We start from the raw sequence: 17,488 nt of genomic DNA, 5'->3' as shown, positions 1-17,488 counted from the left end.
AATCCTTCTGGGACGATCCTGCATATTTTGTGGCTACATGGCTGTTATCCTGCCCGTGCCCAGCGCTCATTTCCTTGCCGTTTAGCCTGCGCTCTTGGCCACTTCTAAAAGTGCATTCCACTCCGTTCGCTCTGGCACCGTGGTAATGATGCCAATGCCGCATGCACGGGATTAACATCTAATTTAAATATGCCTGGTATGCAAAGCAGCTGGTCAAGACGGCAGCTTTGGTCAAGCCTTTGAGAATAGCACTCGTGTTTTTGCTTTCGGAGTAAACCAGCGACAGAAATGCAGCTTGCCGCAGGGTGAGGAAAATGTGGAATGAAGTGAAACTTTAAGAAATGAGGTCCTGGCTATTAATGAGAAAAACTGACAAGGAAGACTCCTAACGAGCCGAGAAAGCCATCAGTTTGGAAACAATATACTGCCCTTGTCTCGTCTTGACTGCCTTCCCTCCTTACTTGTTGCTTCACTCGTTATCCCATATCCTGCAGGGGGCAGTGGTGCATCACGTAACCCACTCTCCTTGCAATGGGAGTATCCTGGAAATTGCATGATTCCTGCTTGCACATATTTCTTCCAACAGTGGCTTTAATCCCCAATGGGAATTTTGTTCTAACACGTCCAGCTCAGGAAAAAGAAGATCATTATACATAATTAAAGAGTATTGACACCATATGTACTGCGCCTCCCCTGTTGGTGTTTATGATTAATGGAAAAATTGCAGGGCTTGTGGGGTTAGACTCAAACTGAAGGGAAAGAACACCTTAACCATTAAATTGCCACTTAGTCAACAACTTAACAAGGCTTTACTTCCGCCCCAGTCTCCTGACATCGCTGATATCTTTCATCCACAACAAGAAATGTCACCAGTTATTTTGCAGCAGTGTCACACAGAAATGCAAAGCCTTTCAACCTCTGCATGAGGCTCAGGCTCAGTGATGGAAATGGCGCTCATGCATATTCAACAATGTCATCGCCAGTAAATGACACTGAGCGCTATTAATACGAGACAAAGAGGGGGGTTAAGAAAAAGAGTAAAAGTAAATCTGTCAACTCATTAACGTCTGATAACCTTTTTAGAGGTTTGACGGGTGGAAATGGTACTTCGGAGGGCAGACCTTTCAGACAGGGCTTCATATCTTTCTCTAACGTTTGCTTTACAACCTCATCTGCAAGTCTGCAGCTTGAGCGGGAGGCTAATTTGCATTGCTAACGCTGTCATCATTAAGTAAAGTTACTCAGAAAGTAGAGAGTGACAAGCCCCGGTATATTACAGAACAGGATGTTCTTTCAGCTTTTTTTTTTGTTTGTGAAAACCGCAGGCCAACAAAGGAGATCTGTTCCTTTAAATAAAGAGCCCACCGGTACCAAAATAAACACTGAACTATAATAGCTGTTATAAAAAGGAATTGAACGTTATCACTTAGCCCAATCTTTGGCAGGAGAAGTTCGTAAGAGTCTGAAGGAAATATTAATGTAAATGTTTGCAAATGAATTCCAGTAGTCGAATAAATGAAAAGGCGATGCTCGGGAACAATGAGAAAAGCAGCATTTGGACAGTAAACAGTAAAGTGCTATTTAGCTTCAATAAGCTCTCTGTGTGATTTCATCGGAACGAATCCCATTCTAATTCTGCCATCCCTGGGTATAACTAAATTGGATTGATTTTTATTTGGAGGTAAATGCATTTTGCAGGAACGGTATATATTTATCCCTTTGTGGATTACAGTAGTATTCCTGTACCGCGTCCAAAAATGATACGACTCAAAAGGTTCTATTTTCCTTGGAGTCTACCTTATATGCTTGATTCTCACTATGTACTTTAATCGCCTGAATTATGGTTAAAAAGAAAATGTCATTCGCGAACAAAAATGCTCTGAAAAAACAAGACTCTCGGCCCTCAGAGAGTTAAGTAAATCATCAGCTTGATAGCAGTTTTATTGCAACTAATCCAGCTCAGTGAGATTTCTTGTAACAGCAACTGTTGCCTTAGTTTTAAACTTATTGAAAAGCCCCTGCCTTCTCCCCGAATTTCCATTGGCTTGGGAGCAATGAAGAAACATTACAATTAAAGTAAAGCCATTTTAGCCAGAAAAGCTAATCCACAGAAGAATCCACTTGTTGAGCTGTCATAAATAGAACAGACTATAGATACTGCACGACCAAACAAAATGCATTGCATTAAATGTAGTGTTTTGATTCGTTTTATGAACCACTAGTTGGTTTTGAGTACATGCTACATACACCATAGTAATAGACAACAGGAGATTTGGGATCATCAGGAAAATATACCTCTTGCAGCAAAAGCTTTTTTTAATTTGCACACTGAGCAATTTCTAAATTACCGCTGTCAAAAGCCTTCCAAATTTTGAAAACGAACCAGACGCTGTCATTTGTATTTTAACTGTAAATTGGCTACGACAGGGGTTAAGTGCTATCAGGAAGTACTATGACCGACTGCTGATGTCACTGTCACCTCCAGGGAAAATGAGGTCACTCAGCCAGTTTCCAGGGTGATAAGCCTCCCGTAAAGTAAACAGAACTACCGCATTATTACTGGAGTCTGAAGAAAGATGATTCGAGTTTGTTCATAACAAAGCAGATACGGGTTCTTTCGGCTAGCTTCTAACAGCGACTGCAGCAACAAAGATCAGGAATAACTCAATTAAAACGGTCTCACTTATTTGTGCTTTTACATGTTTCACTTCTTATTTTATCGTGGCGCTTTTTTTTTCTCCATTTGAACGAGAAAACGTTGTATCTGAACTGGGTCCGCGTCGAACCTCTTGCACTTGTGCCAACACGGACTAAACATGCAATTCAGAAAAATCTGTCACGGTGCCTATAATCCAAACTAAACTGGCCGAGTGTGCCTGTGCGCCTGTGTGTGAGTTTCCGTTCAGGTATTATGCTTTCCAATGCTTAGAACGTCCAGAATTTTTATTTTTTAAATGCATGTCCCATGAAGGCCATAACACAGTTTTACAGCGGCCTGGGTTACATTAGATATGTTACGTAACCATTTAAACATCACATGCATCTGTAAGGTGCCATTCCTTTGACGCTGATGATAATTAGCTTTCTTATTAATGTCACTAAACCAGCAATAACATTATATCGGTAAAACAAGTGATGTCTGAGTGGTTCAAGCAAGCTTTGCTGATACAATGACAATAATGCATGGCACAACGCCCATTACCATGGCGACACTACATGACCCCCCTCCCCCCCCCTCACTTCCTTGGAGTCAGTGCTCACATTAAAAGTGAGTGGTATTAGCATCAGCTGTAGCTGGTATTTTCATTTCATGGTCTCTTGGTGCAGGCCTCTCCAATAGCTGTAGATTTTTCCACAGGGAAAGATGCGCTGTGTTGCTTGCCAAGAAATTCTCTTCACAGCAAGTCACAGAGGTGACCCGAAACTTCCGGATAACAAAGAACGAAGGCGATGGTCCTGTGGGAGGATCAGGGAGAAAAAACTTCCAGCAGAAAATGTTTTGCTTGTCTTTCTCAGCCAGAACTCATCAACAGAGTTTCGCTAAAAGCAAAAATACCGCAGAGGCTGGAAAGCAGAAATAAATACAGAAAATGCCGGAAAAAGCACTCGGTCAGGCAGCATCTGTAGAGAGAGGGAAGGTAGGGTTAGCGGGTCATTTTCATGACCTTTTGCCAGAAGTCAACCCGATTTTAACTCGGGGCACGTTTGGGACGGAAGGGAGGATACGCCCTCAAAGACGTCTCGGCATGAGGGCCAACCTCATTTAAATAGCTCAGCTCTGTCCGAAATCGGCAGGAGTGACATCATGGGTGGTGGGCCGGAGCGGAAATCGTGCAGCAAGCCAGATGGCACTGGGGAACCGAAGGAAACGGTCACCGGCAAGGTAAGTCCCGCAGGAGCAGGGGGTTGGGGCCCATTGAGGTTAGTCACGCATCGCAAGGTTAAGTTGGCACGGGGGTCCAAATGACTTCCTCGGACCCCAACCTTTCAATATTGGCGGGGCCCCCGTCTGCCTGTGGCAGGTGGCCTCTGCGCGCTAAAGAAATCTGGGTGTTAAAATGGAGGGATGTGGGAAAACAGTGGCTTAGGCCGCCGCCCGCACCATTCCTGCTGGGCTGGCAGGGTTAAAATCGGGGCTAGACTTTTACTGCAGCATTCAGATGCTTTCAAGGCCCAAATGCGGTCCCTGTAGCTTCTACAGTTCCAGCTAATATTTTACAACAGCGAGCGAAAGTTGGGCTGAGCTTATGGAAAGGCCATGTTATGTTCGTACAGCCTAGAATAACCCAATGGGACAAACAAGGTCCACCTTAGGGTTTCAACTGACACCATTGGCTCCATGTCAATAGTTTCCCTGCTATGAGCTGCGTGGCACTAATGCGGTAAGCTTTCTCAATAAGACGTTGAGGGTAGGGAGTTTGTGGAATAGGAACACTCCACTCGGGGAGAGGGTGGTCTTCAGAGGTGGATGTGCTAGTGTCAGGGCAAAGTACAAGTAGTCATGCTGTGCATTTGACCTGTGTTATACCTGACCTAACCAGGTCTGATGCCATGCCTTGGTGCAAAGTGAAAACACATTCCAGTTCCCAGCTCTCTGGTTTCTCGCTTTGATTAGTACTCTAGTACCATGAGAAATAAAACCTGAAAAGTCAGACGTCTAAATATATATGTTCCATAATTCACACTTCCATAATCCTATTTCTTGTCAGACCTTGTCTTTTAGATTATACTTTGCACCCTTCTTATTCAGCTTTAAAGCAGAAGGCAGACACAGCTGTTGCAACAGCTGTCTGGAGATCGCAGATCTTGGCCGAATGCAGACTGACAGCACCCCTGAGTCTCAGCCTCTCTGCAGCTATTGCAAAGCAGAACGTCCAATTATTGGTGTCTGTCTATTAAATGCAGCTGTTGCACGCCAATGGAAGTAACAGACAGCGGGCCAACTTTTCAGATTGCGCCCTGCACACGGGGCATATATCTTCTGACCGCGTCCCTGCCTTGTTATCAGCCCATGTTCTGACAACCCACCCAGGTGCAGAGGTGTCACTGACAACTCTTAATGCTTGGCAGTAAGCGTCTGCAGGTGTGTGCGAGTTTCAAGAGGGCAGGCCCATGATGCAATAGGAGGTGGATTTTGGCTTCTGTTGAGGCAATAAAAGTGGGCCGAAGGTGCAATTAGTGGCTGGGAACAGCTGGAAGTAATTCCAAAATCATGTACAGTAAAGAGTGTTATAAACCACTGTTTTCAATGTGTTCAAAGTGCTGTTAGCAATTTAACTCCCACACACTCAAGGTTGCCAAGATTATTTGACCAAACAATTGAATGCAATCCTAGATGTATTCTATTTTTTTTAAATAAAATAATCATGCCATCTATCAGCAAAAAAAGCTATCCACAAGGTTAAATTAAATTACGAGAATATCTATCAACTCCCCTAGAAAGAAGGATTATCACGGTGGTGCCATTAATTTTTCTCTCTGTTTGTCCACGGATTCACAGATTATTGCCATATTTAACAGGATTGCTCAGAGGCATTCCTTTCCGTCACAAGCATTGTAACCTTATCACGAGGAGGGAATTTGGAATGCTGACACTCATCTTTAGCCATTTGGCCTAAAGTGCCTGATAGTCCTGGAGAATCCAGCACTAATTTAGTTTTTTGAGATTCAATTAGGACTAAACTAAGGAATGCCCAGTAAAATCAATATCAGGAACAGCTGGTCTGACCAATCTCAATCCTGTCTATTTGCACACTTCACCAGTTAAAAGTTACAGAAATTACACCCAATAATCTTGTATAAGCACAGCAGTGTGACCACCTTTTCAAAATGTACCTAATGCCGAATCACTAATCTATCCTTGCCAATGGAGATTCAAACCTTTTACTTCGGAAAGATAAGATTCTCTTTCACTGGCCTGAATCACAGTTTGAGCCAAAAGTCAATTATGGCCCATTGTGTGCAAACTGACGCAGAATTGGAAGGTCAACTGGACACTTAAGGCAAAAGTTATAGAAGAGCCCATGTTCCTTTGACATGCTAAATTAGGTAAAGCAAGATGGACAGATTTTAGCAATGGATTTCCAGAAGTTATACTTAAAACCGAACGATATTACCTATGCACAGCTGTTTCATGTTACTTTCCCTTTCAGCCTTTAGAAAGAAGAAAGAAAGATTTGCATTTATATAGCGCCTTTCACAACCTCAGGACGTCCCAAAGCACTTTACAGCCAATGGAGTCATTTTTGAAGTGTAGCCACTGTTGTAATGTAGAGAAATCCTTGCTTGGTAAGAGTCAGTCCTGGAATTTATCTCCATCAGAACTGCTCTTGGATTTCCACAGCCTAATTACAGCTGCTGAAGATTTCCATACTCCGTTCCAAAGAATTCCACTGATAGATAGAACAGAAGGATCTTTCCCAGCCACTACCCTGTACATTCCTATTACAATCATTTCCAGTTGAACATCACCATTCTGTTAGTTACAACAACTCCCCTGCTACGGCACATAAACATTAAAATGATGCTTATGCTTACCCAGATTATGTCTACCTATTGTTTTAAGGCTATGTTGGGCAATGAATTGGGGGACTAAAGAAAACTGGCAAAATTAGCCAATACACTTAGTGTTGAACACCACATGAAAAATACAATGCTAAAACATTTTAAATGAAAATCCTAATTGAGAACTGTACATGTGATGCACAGGAAGAGAAACGATCAGATAATTGTAGAAAATGGCTTCTTGCCAGTCCCAGATGTATTCATGCACAATTGAACAGATCTAAGCTTGAAGGTGTTTAGACAGGAGCGGCCCTTTCAGACCTTGCACTTGCTTACCTCAGGGCCGGGGTCATTCCCCTAAGGAGAATATGGAAAGGCTATTTGGCCGAATGCCTTTGATCTCTTTCTTGAAAATCTCTTGTGGTTGGTGTGTGGCAGTTTGAAAAAAGAGACATTGATGTAATGTTCTGACAACATTGATTGTGAGGTTCATTCATATCTTCATGAAAGCCTTCAGAATGTGATCTTTATTTTACGTTTGTGAACATTTGAGAAATTTCCTTCATACTAACTTGCAGCATCTTTACTGCAGCATTCAGATGCTTTCCAGGCCCACAAAGCAGTCCATGTAGCTTCAACAGTCCCAGCTAATATTTTATAAAAAGCTAGCGAACGTTAGGCTGAGCCTATGGAAAGGCGATGTTATATTCATACAGCCTGGAATAACTGCCATCACAGTGAAATAGCCAATGTTGGTGCGTACAAGAGGTACGAGAAATATCTTTAAAAGTTGCTATTGCTGCTGTTTAGTCTACCTGGGTAAATAGCTGGTTGACTGAAGCCCATACTAGCTTTTGGATTTGAAATAGTTGAACTTGATTGACCTTATCTTGATCTTGCAATGTCATTACGGAGTTATCCACACTTGCAATGCGTTTGAAAAAGAATCCAAGAAAGTTTCACTGTCTTTACAGTTTAATTGAAAAATAATTATAATATATTTCGTATGTGCTGCTTTGCCCAAATGACAATAGTACAACACATTGACACATATAATCTTCAGTGTTGTCCTTTAATTATCCAGAAGATCCTCATTGTGGTCACGTAGTGCACGTGTATATGTGTCTATTATTACCTGAGTCAACTGAACCGACTAATGAGTTTCCTAGACAATAATGTGTGATTCTGCTTTTTAAGGATGGGTGAGGAAATTGGATTTAATTAAATTTATTTAGAAATGAGCAAATCTCTGGTGGCACTGCTCATAGTAATTTGAATACTGTGCTAATTTCACAATGACAGTAGTGTGCTACACATTCTGCTGCTAATGTGGAATTGTGTTTTAATCTGACCTGACCATTTAAGGCACATTGGAGATTATTTGCACCTTCACCACCTGGGCAGTTATCTGACTGAGTGCATCCAGTGCCTGCTGTAGAACCCAACTGATTTTCATCCCAGCAATGGAATGATAAGCGGGCGGCTTCTGCAATGCACAGGCAATCCGCTCCATCTGATTCCTACCCAAGCGATGAACGTGGAGAGTTGCCCCATTGTGCAATTGCTGTAAATCCTGAGGTCAACCACAGGCTAGCTGCAGTTGGTGAGGGGCGTTTGCAGATTGCCCCGTGCTTTCAATTTTCCGTCTTCTAGTCAATCTAGGAATTTTATTCAGCAACAATAATTTATACTTTAATTGACCTCGGAAAGTAACTGCCTTTGTTTCTTTTAGTGTATTGTTTACAGTGCTGTGGATGTTCTCAAAACTTCTATAGACCAGTGGGTCTCCTATGCTTTTGCTCCCTGTTAGATGATATGCATCTTGTTGCTAAGTTGGAGCTGTGTCTCTTTAACAGCAAAGAATAATTATTAAATAAATACAAGCTCAGGTCAGTCAGAGTTTAATTGCCATTAGCAGATCGGGAAGTTACAGGCTCCAGGTCAATGACTGACTGTCTCTTTTGGGTTTTTTTTTAAGATTGCTTTGCATCTGTAATAAAGTGATATTTGATGTGTGACATCGAACATATTGAGTCAGACATGTGCTACGTGCAATGTTTATATTGATATAGTGCACTAGCAGATCTCCCAAGGCATTTTTCACAGTAAGTTTTATAAGACAGGAGTATTATATTATGAAATGCAGAGTGTATTCTGCTGATGCCAAGGTCCCTTTAAAGTCTAATGCTGTTAAGTAAACACTGGGTAACGTCATTGAGAATGTAATTGTATTCAGGCTGCAGGTCACAACCCTGTTTTTTTTTAATGTGATCGGTCAGCTCAAAAAGAGGTTACAGACAATCTGACTCCTGTATCAACAATTACCTTTGTTTATACTTCTTTTTGGAGTGTGATACAGAAATATGAGCACTTAAAAAGATGAATAAACCCAGGATTATGATGTGATTGCGTAAACAAACAGCCAACCCTTTTTGGTAATTGCTTTTAGATACTGGACTATCTTATACCTCCATAAAATCTCACGCAGTCCTCAAAAGTGGTCGCGTATCAGATAAGACTGCACTAGGAACATAGGAACAGGAGTAGGCCATTCAGCCCCTTGAGCCTGTTCTGCCATTCAATGAGAGCATGGCTGATCTGCAACCTAACTCCGTATACCCGCCTTTGGGCCCATATCCCTTAATACCTTTGGTTAACAGAAAGCTGTCAATCTCAGATTTAAAATTAACAATTGATCTAGCATCAATTGCCATTTACAGAAGAGAGTTCCAAACTTCTACCACCCTTTGTGCATAGAAGTGTTTCCTAATTTCACTTCTGAAAGGTCTGGCTCTAATTTTTAGACTGTGCCCCCTAGTCCTAGAATCCCCAACCAGCGGAAATAGTTTCTCTTTATCTACCCTATTTGTTCTCCTTAATATCTTGAAAACTTCGATCAGATCACCCCTTAACCTTCTAAATTCTAGGGAATACAACCCTGATTTGTGTAATCTCTCCTCGTAACTTAACCCTTGAAGTCCAGGTATCATTCTGGTAAACCTACGCTGCGCTCCCTCCAAGGCTGATATATCCTTCCTAAGGTGTGGTGCCCAGAACTGCTCACAGTACTCCAGGTGTGGTCTAACCAGGGTTTTGTATAGCTGCAGCATAACTTCTACCTCCTTGTATTCTAGCCCTCTAGATATAAAGGCCAGCATTTCATTAGGCTTTTTGATTATTTCCTGTACCTGTTCCTCCAATTCTGGCCTCTTGCGCATCCACAATTTTAATTGCTCCACCATTGACAGCCATTCCTTCAGCTGCCTGGGCCCTAAGCTCTGGAATTCCCTCCCTAAACCTCTCCGCCTCTCTACAACTCTCTCCTCCTTTAAGTTGCTCCTTAAAACCTATTTCTTTGACCAAGCTTTTGCTCACCTCTCTATCTCCTTATGTGGCTCGGTGTCAAATTGTGTCTGATAATGCTCCTGTGAAGCACCTTGGGATATTTTTTACTGCATTAGCAGTACTATATAAATACAAATTGTTTAAAGTATAAAATGAATCATTAAACAAGCGAATAATCTAAGTGATATAAAATAGTTATATATTTACATTGAATACCTTTGATCTAACTCTGCAAGCAGACAAAATAATAAGATTGCAGCTGTGCAATTTGGTCGAGTCCCACCCATCTCCGACTGTTTCCAGGAGTTTCCTGCATTTGCTTTGTATGTGGCAGAACAACCATCTGCCCCTTGCAAGGCAACGTCATTGTGGGGGAGCTGGGAGTACCCACTCCTGAGGCTTATTTGGGCCTTGGTGTTTCCATGGCAGCCAGTATGCCATGTGAGGTGAGGTTCACTGCCCTTCTCAATGGGCACGACTGATGGAGTCCTGGACAAGCAAACAGCCTGGAACCTCAAAGAATCTCAAAGTATAAAAAATATAGTTTTATGCAAATTGGCACCCTTACTCAAGGGGCGAAAAGGGACATTGTTGGGTGGCCGGGAGGGGGGGGGGGGTTACCTGGGCAAATCCGCCCCCCCTCAACTCCCTCCAAATAGAGAGTCACACATTCACCGCTAAATATCTGCCCTGTCAATATCTATATATATATATTTAAATCATCTTCCATTGAGCTTTGGTTTGGAGGTAGAATTAGCTTCAGATCCATGGGGAATGACCCCACGCTGCAGGAAGCTGAACGAGTTCTACCCCCTGCTTCCCATAATGGGGGAGACGAAGGAAAAACTAAACAAACAAGAATGGCTAAAAGGTCATTATGTCGCAGTTATTGTGCTGCATGTGGCTGGATAGTTGGCATCAACACCAAAAATCAAGGAGCCCAATTTATTTTCAGATGTTACATGGCAATGCTTATATCATGGTATTAATTTGAGCTTCCTTGTCTTTCCCTCCTCCTTAGCGAAGAGGTATAAAGAGAGTGCGGAAGGTGAGGTGTAAATGTATGGCCCAAGGGCCTCATGCTACTTGATAGAATTACCATTGTGGATCGTGTGGTCAGTGCTTTTTCGCAGCAGTATACCAGTAATAAAATCCAGCCCACGTGTATGGTGGTACAGACTGGCACGTCCCTGCACTGGTTTCCAGGAATTTGCCATCCAGGAAACACTAGTCTGACTGCTAGTAAAAAGGCTTCTACAGTAAGAGCAAAAGCCTAATCAGCACATATTTTTTCCTATTAAAATGCCATATTTTCATAGCTGGAGATCTTCCCTCAGCTGCATGTGTTTATAAAGTTTGTTCCTGGTTTTCTCACCACCACCACCCCCGTACAGAGTGTGGTGTACACAAGGACCACAAGACAGCTGCTCCAATCACTCTTGAGCACAAAAATGTCAATTCCAACTGTGTGAGTGAAGAAAGACAGACAGAAACTAACTGAATAAAATATTACAAGTTGTAACGGTCTGAAAGTTTACTAGCAACACAAGTATTTTGTTCTTGATGAAGTTTCTTTTTACTGAAGTTTAGTTTGATTTTCTTGATGAGGATAGGGTGCCCACAACCTTAGCAAACCACTCGTGTGCTATTATCCTACGTTGGCCGTGGTTCAGTGGGTAGCACTCTTGCCTCCGAGTCAGAAGGTTGTGGGTTCAAGAACATCTTTGAGCTTCCTTAACTCTAAAGAGACCCTAATTACCTCACCCATATTAAGTAGGTCAACCACGAGTTGATCTTTAGATAACTGATATGCATGAGTTTGAGCCCTTGCTAATTGGACAGCTGGTAGCAGGGCCACAAAGTGTGTGAGTACCTCCCCATCATCCTGCTGAGCATAGCAAGGACACACATCATGTTCCCTGGAATGGTGGTTCTACCAGTTGAAGGCGTAGAGCTTCAGCAGCAGTTGCTCGCCTCTCTGAATCTCAGGCTAGGTAGTGAGCCCTGGATATATATTCTCATACCTGGCCTCCAGTTAATGCCTTTTATCACCAGTTGCTCCAACTCTCAGACATTCCTCATCAGCTATATGACAGACATCTTCCTTCAGCATGTTGGAAGGACCCACCTTGATGTTCTTGACATCCGTGTCCAGTGACATTTTTTTAATCTTCAGGTGAAGGGCTTTGGCAAAGTGGCGTGACCGTTGTAAATCCAACCCCGATAAACCCAGTGACAAGTTAACATAGGCCAGAAACTTCCCTCCCTGAAGCTGCTTCCCCGCTTTTGCCACAAATCCACCTCACAACTTAGACTTGAATATTTTACACAAGCCAGAGGAAGCTCTTCCATACCCTTCACTAAACTTGGTAGATTTGATTAGGGCTGACATCTAGTAACTCAGCTTGGATTTCTTGCAAAATGATTACTCCATTCAAGATAGGTAACCCTGGAACTGGAGCCAGCTATCACCTGCCTGTGAATCAGCCATTCAGATCTGGGCTTGAGTTTAATCAGCTGGGGTCTATTCAGATGAACAGACCTAGCAATCTGAACTAGTATGAACTTATTATCCCATTATGCATAGGTTTCCAAAGTGGTGATTTCTCCTTTTCTTTGTTTAACTTTTTTAACTTTGGAACTGAGCGTCAGCTGTGACACCTTTGCCTCTGAGTCAGAAGGTTGTGGGTTCAAGTCTCACTCCAAAAACTTGAGCACAAAAATCTAGACTGACACTCCAGTGCAGTACTGAGAGAGTGCTGCACTATCAGAGGTGCCGTCTTTCAGATGAGACGTTAAACCGATGTCCCGTCTGCTCTGTCAGGTGGATATAAAAGTTGCCACGACACTATTTTGAAGAAGAGCAGGGGAGTTATTCCCGGTGTCCCGGCCAATATTTATTCCTCAATCAACATCACTAAAACAGATTATCTGTTCATTATCACTTTGCTGTTTGTGGGAGTTTGCTGTGTGCAAAGTGGCTGCTGCGTTTCCTACATTACAACAGTGACTACACTTCAAAAAGTACTTCATTGGCTGTAAAGCGCTTTGAGACGTCCAGTGGTCATGAAAGGCGCTATAGAGATGCAAGTCTTTCTTTCTTTCTGAACATCAGGAGCTTTTCTGCTATATTTGTTTCAGAGATTAGATTAGGAAACAGCAAAGCCTCTAAGTTTGATCACAAAAATTTAAAAATCTTTAAGAAACCTGGCCCTTCTTAACATTCATATGCCACCAAAATTCCTCTGGAGAACTTTTGGAGGTGGAACGTCTGCCCATCCCATGGATATGCCTCTGACTCCATCTGAAAGGTGTGGGTCAGAGGCAGTAGCATATTTTGGATGGGAGATCTATTGCCATTGGCAAACTGATACTTGGAAATTTTATTGGCACCACTTCTGCCAGGATCAGGTCTTTGCAAGCAAGTGTGCTTGGTTCATGCTGACAGTGCAAATGGGGCAAGTGAGGCAGAACCGATAGGAATTCCAATAGGCGACATCATCTCTTTCTGTAACATCAGCCTATACAGAGGCAGAAGCAAGAAGTCCCTGCCCTCACTACTGGCAGAATTTGGAAACCTAGGAGTAAAGGGGCAGAAACCTGACATAATCAGGTGCTGGCCCAAATATCACTGTCACCCGCCCAAATAGTGACACCAATGCCAGTAAGTCACGTCAGTGGCACCAGAGAAGAATTATAGCCCTAGTTTTACTCACAACATTGATATGTGAACAGGGAATAGCTATAGGGTTTTTCTGATGGTCAATCGGGTTGGCTATTTATCTAAATTGTAGGCTTGATGGACGGTTTTCAGCAGGAGTAGCCTATTCTCGTGTTAGCCCATTTGTTTTTATGTTCTTTCTGGTTGCACTTCCAGAGCCACTAATAATCAATCTCCTCATGGTAAAATCATTATTTAACCAGATGGTTATCATGTGAGACATTGGTTACTATACTGATGTTCGCTACATTGATATCCAACAGGGCTTTAAATGTTTGAAATTCAGTGGCCTACCTCTCATTTTTGTGGCCTATTAATTTTGAGACCAACATATGAACCCAATTAAGGAAAGTTGCATTGTATGCTTTGGAAGCAAAGGGAACACATCACCAAAAAACTGTGAAAGGAAAAGGGGTAAAGGAAAAACTGAATACAGGCCTCAAGGCCAGCAACTGAGATTGATCAGGTGACATTTTCCCTTCTGTTTGCCATAGGCCCCTTCGCGCTCAGCCTTAAAACAGGCATTCAGTATATCCCCCTTAATGCTGGCCCTACCTGGTGCTACACCCATGGTCCTTCCCATAAATCAGGAAAGGAAACATTTCTAGGCTATATGTTGGGCTCTGACATTCTGGGAACAAGTCCCATTTTCTTACCATTCAGTGCTGATAGTTCGCTGTCTGTGTTCAGATGAAATGTAAATAAAAATAGAGACTTGCTAATGAAGACTAGCTAGGTGATGACAAGACTGTATAACCAATATTCCACATGCAATAGTCATGGAATTACTTTTTCCTTTATCCCAGGAACTGGTCGATATATAAATCATATACATGAGAACAGTTAACTTATTCATCACCACATGTTTCACTGTTTTATGGCTCCCTTTCCATCAGAAATGATTAGAAATAATTCTAAATCTGTTCTATTTTCCTTAAAGGAGGCTTTTAACCTTCAGTCAATGGAAATATTTTACAAAATGCCTTCACTTTACTTTTTTTCTGGCAAATGCATAGACATCTCAAACTCCAACCTAAGCTGCATTGCCAGTCATCTCCATCATCAAACTTAAATACCAGGGACACTTTACCTTGCTATGTATAACGCAATGATTACTCAAGTAACTCCATGGGACAGATCTTCCTGGAAAAATAGCGCCGTTATTAATGCATAAATCGGCCAGCAAGTTCAGGGGGATGAAGAGATACGCCGCGAGTCGTGAATCTCCAGAACTTGCTGGTCAATTTATGCCACTCTGCCATTTGCTTTGCACAAATGGCCACTCGTCCTTAGCCTCCCCGTTATTTTTAATAACTTGCTGCATTTGCAGGTAAATTACCCATTAAACTCACCACAGAAAGTTAGGGTTCATACTTAACAGCGTAAGTACCCTTTTAACCACGTGATAATTGTTAATGCAACGCCAACCAACCTCTCTGGCCCTGAAAGGGAACAAATTAAACTGTTGAGTCTCATTCCTGCATGTAGTAAATCCTTCTTAGAGATTTAACAAAAAAATTCTCTCTTTTTTCTCTCGCTTTTAATCCAATCTTTTTTTCCCTCTCTTGTTTTCTCTTTCTGTACCTGATTCGACTCTAATTCACCTTATTTCCTTCTCCATCATTCATGTTTCTTTCTTAATCCTTAAATCTCATTGCTTAAGGAGATAGACTGTTGGTCCCACCACTCACTAAGGTCCCAGATGCCCCATTGCCCTCATGGCACCATTATCAGCTCACACTTCCAGTAAATTACGGCGCAAATTATATTCCAGCTGAACGGTGCAGAAAGAAGTCTAACTAATGGCGTACACCACGAGATGCCCTGCTCCAGCAAGATTTGGCGCAATCTTTTCATTTTTTGTACTATTATTAATCTGCCTCTAATGAGTGCAATGTATTATTATGATTTCCACAAATCCAAAATCAAATCATGAAAGTTTGTTGTTGTTTTTGCATGTGCTCCCTTCCCCTCCACAAATACCTCAACCATTAAATCATATGCCATCAAGATACCTTGTTAATCCCTTTGTTTGGGAAGTATGGAAGAAAAAAAGAAAGCATTTTAGACTTGCTTCATCACCAACTCCAAAAAACTATCTTAAGACTAATGGATTTACGATCAGAGGGCATTTTAAAATTTGAGAATGCCGCTCTAAAGGTGGGGCGTCCTGAGTTAAATCAGAGCGGTTGAAAGGCACGTGGAAAGGAAAAGGACTTGCATTTACGCACAGCCTTTCACGACCTCATGACGTCCCAAAGTGATTTACAGCCAATGAAGTACTTTTTGAAGTGCAGTCACTGTTGGAATGTAGGGAAACGCGGCAGCCAATATGCGCACAGCAAGTGCAAAGGTATGCAACTCAGGATGGTGTAAACAGCAGTACATCACAAAACAAATCCAATGCATAGGTTGCATTTTCATGCCACTCAGCTGACACAACAGATTTTGCTGCCAATGGTCTACCCTTTTTTCCCCCTCTGAAGTTACCGACACCTGCTGGGGTACAGTTCCATGTGTCCCTCACCCAAATGGTTGTGTCTTCAGGTGAGAGCCCAAGAGCAGGCTATTTTGCTCTGAAAGGAATCACAGTAATCCTGAATCTGTCCTCATCCCAAAAGCCGCACCTGTGCCCTTCTTGCAAGGTACAAGTAGTGATCAGAAGCAAGAACACTGGCCATTTTATTTTTCCCCTTGTTGTACCTAACCATCTAGCTCACCACAGACTGGATTTAACCTGAGCTCTTCTGATCTATATTGCTTAGTACCACATCAAACTGTACATTTACCCAATAAACCATTGAAGACAACACAAAAGATTGGGCACTCTGGTGCATAGATTTCCCTCAAGTTTGTACATCATGAAAAGGTGCGTAAATATACAACTTAAGCATTAGGTCTTATGGGCCTAAACACTTTTGAGAAATTATGTAAATTGAGTATGACAATAATTAATTTCCCCTCTTATTTTCAATTCTGTTCCAAAGATCCATCTCCTCTGCAGATCCTTCTAGACAGCAATGGTGAAGTCAAATATACTGGAATTACACAGTCCATATTCTAGCATTCCAGATCCATTCTCAAACCATCTAAAATGAAATATTTCACACTGCAGCTCATTCACATTTCATCTGTTAAGCGACACCAACCGGAAGAAGACTGTGACTTATTAGATCAGGGTAGTCAGTGGGCAGACCTAATGTTCAGACCCACTGAATTCAACTTCCCAGAAAGTTCACGCGCAGGGTTAAGTAAGACTTGTTCACATTTTAGCTGTGATTCACTGAAAATTAAATGTGACTTTATTAGATTTGAGCTAAAATTTGGAAACGTTTCTCATGCTGATAATGTAAGAAAACATACAATAAGCATCAATGGCTCAATAGATAAATATACCACTCATGTGGCCCTTAATCTTACTGGTCAGGAGGCACCAAGTTTGTTCCCTGGTCTATGCTAAGTCAATTAATTTCAGTTATACTAGTGGTAGATGGGGGCTCCAGTTGGCCTCAGTGCTTTTAGGCTAGGATGGATGATAATCATTCACACTTCCTGACCTAGTGACTCTTGCTGCAAAGTGTGCTTGCATGGAATAAAAACATAAAATGTTGGAAACATTCAGCAGGTCAGACAGCATCTGTGGAGAGAGGAACAGAGTTAACGGCCCCAATATTTACAGGGAGGCTGGGGAGGAGGCGCTGTTTTGCCTTCAGGAAAGCCAGAAGAACGAGTTTCCCTCAGGTCCCGACGAATTTAATGGCAAGGCCTGATTAACATTTTTTATCTCCGGTTCCCGGCTGCAACCAGCCAAATTGAGAGGCTGGCTGGCTGTCGGGTGGGTAGGTCTTCGGCAACAGGTCACAGCCAGGGAGCGGAGAGGAGGGAGGGAGGGATCGGAAAGGCCGGAGGAAGGGAGGG

Source organism: Somniosus microcephalus, chromosome 21 (genome assembly GCF_052327205.1).
Source record: "Somniosus microcephalus isolate GS21.2 chromosome 21, FLI_Smic_1.0, whole genome shotgun sequence".
Classification (NCBI taxonomy): Eukaryota; Metazoa; Chordata; class Chondrichthyes; order Squaliformes; family Somniosidae; genus Somniosus; species Somniosus microcephalus.
Note: the sequence above shows the minus strand (reverse complement) of the source record.